The sequence below is a fragment of the Petromyzon marinus genome, unplaced genomic scaffold (genome assembly GCF_048934315.1).
Source record: "Petromyzon marinus isolate PM22_M1 ecotype Great Lakes invasive population unplaced genomic scaffold, UKy_Petmar_22M1.pri1.0 PM_G_Scaffold_6, whole genome shotgun sequence".
NCBI classification, from domain to species: domain Eukaryota; kingdom Metazoa; phylum Chordata; class Hyperoartia; order Petromyzontiformes; family Petromyzontidae; genus Petromyzon; species Petromyzon marinus.
Window position 1 is genome coordinate 3,662,501 of NW_027423013.1, and position 2,500 is coordinate 3,665,000.

Genomic DNA, 2,500 nt, shown 5'->3' on the forward strand with positions numbered 1-2,500 from the left:
AGTCCAATTGTCTTTCAAATCTACGGTAGAACTCGTTCAGGTCGTTGGCTAGGCGGGAGTCGTTAGTGGTGTGGGGCGCTCTGGGTTTGTAGTTGGTGATGTGCCTGAGCCCTTTGGCAGACAGAAGCAGCGTCGTTAGTAGAGAACTGGTGTTTTAGTGTCTCTGAGTACAGTCGTTTAGCCTCTCTCACCGCTTTGCTAAACCTGTTCTTCGACTCCTTGAATCTGTCTCTATCCCCACTCCTAAACGCTTCCTCCTTCTCCAACCTCAACCTTTTGAGCTTTGCTGAGAACCAGGGCTTGTTGTTGTTAAAGTTCACCCTGGTACGTGTTGGGATACAGCAGTCCTCACAGAAGCTGATGTACACAGCCTCTGTGAGTTCATCCAGACTATTGGTAGCAGTCGTGAACATATCCCAGTCAGTACAGTCTAAGCACGCCCGCAAATCTTCCACAGCCTCACTGGTCCACTGTTTAGATGTCCTCACAGCAGGTTTACAGAGTTTTAGTTGCTGCCTGTATGCACGAATCAGGTGGACCAAGGGAGTTCTGTGCGAGCCGAACAGCCCCGTGACCCACAAGAGAAACATCCCCGCCAAATTCGAGCGTTTGACGGGGTCTATCCGTGAAAAAATATTCACGTTTTTGAGTGCACATGCATTTCTGCTGCAAATGCCTCTGGAAGTTTCATGCCGTTCGTATGCCAATTGTGGCAACACGAAAATGACCCGTTTTCCCATTCCGAGGGATTTCTGTGCGACCCTAACAGCCCCGTGAGCCACAAGAGACACATCCCCGCCAATTTCTAGCGTTTCACGGGGTCTATCCGTGAAAAATATAGACGTTTTTGAGTGCACATGCATTTCTGCTGCAGATGCCTCTGGAAGTTTCATGCCGTTCGTACGCAATGTGGCAACACGAAAATGACCCCTTTTCCCATTCCGAGGGATTTCTGTGCGACCCTAACTAACAGCGCCCGTGAGCCACAAGAGAGACATCCCCGCCAATTTATAGCGTTTCACGGGGTCTATCCGTGAAAAATATAGACGTTTTTGAGTGCACATGCATTCCTGCTGCAAATGCCTCTGGAAGTTTCATGCCGTTCCTATGCAATGTGGCCACACAAAAATGACCCGTTTTCCCATTCCGAGGCATTTCTGTGCGACCCTAACAGCCCCGTGAGCCACAAGAGAGACATCCCCGCCAACTTCTAGCGTTTGACGGGGTCTATGCGTGAAAAATATTACAATTTTTGAGTGCACGTGCCTTTCTGCTGCAAATGCCTCTGGAAGTTTCATGGCGTTCCTATGCAATGTGGCAACACGAAAATGACCCCTTTTCCCATTCCGAGGGAGTTCTGTGCCACCCTAACAGCCCCGTGAGCCACAAGAGACACATCCCCCCAATTTCTAGCGTTTCACGGGGTCTATCCGTGAAACATATAGAAGTTTTTGAGTGCACATGCATTCCTGCTGCAAATGCCTCTGGAAGTTTCATGCGGTTCGTACGCAATGTGGCAACACGAAAATGACCCGTTTTCCCATTCCCAGGGATTTCTGTGCGACCCGAACAGCCCCGTGAGCCACAAGAGACACATCCCCGCCAATTTCTAGCGTTTCACGGGGTCTATCCGTGAAAAATATCAATTTTTTTTTGACTGCACATGCATTTCTGCTGCAAATGCCTCTGGAAGTTGCATGCGGTTCGCATGCAATGTGGCGACACGAAAATGACCCGTTTTCCCATTCCGAGGGATTTCTGTGCCACCCTAACAGCCCCGTGAGCCACAAGAGAGACATCCCCGCCAATTTCTAGCGTATCACGGGGTCTATCCGTGAGAAATATTCACTTTTTTGAGTGCACATGCATTCCTGCTGCAAATGCCTCTGGAAGTTTCATGCGGTTCGTATGCAATGTGGCGACACGAAAATGACCCGTTTTCCCATTCCGAGGGATTTCTGTGCCACCCTAACAGCCCCGTGAGCCACAAGAGAGACATCCCCGCCCACTTCTAGCGTTTCACGGGGTCTCTCCGTGAAAAATATCACATTTTTTGAGTGCACATGCATTCCTGCTGCAAATGCCTCTGGAAGTTTCATGCGGTTCGCATGCAATGTGGCGACACGAAAATGACCCGTTTTTTCCCATTCCGAGGGATTTCTGTGCCACCCTAACAGCCCCGTGAGCCACAAGAGACACATCCCCGCCAATTTCTAGCGTTTCACGGGGTCTATCCGTGAAAATTATTCAATTTTTTGACTGCACATGCATTTCTGCTGCAAATGCCTCTGGAAGTTTCATGCGGTTCGCATGCAATGTGGCGACACGAAAATGACCCGTTTTCCCATTCCGAGGGATTTCTGTGCCACCCTAACAGCCCCGTGAGCCACAAGAGAGACATCGCCGCCAATTTCTAGCGTTTCACGGGGTCTATCCGTGAAAAATATTCACTTTTTTGACTGCACATGCATTCCTGCTGCAAATGCCTCTGGAAGTTTCA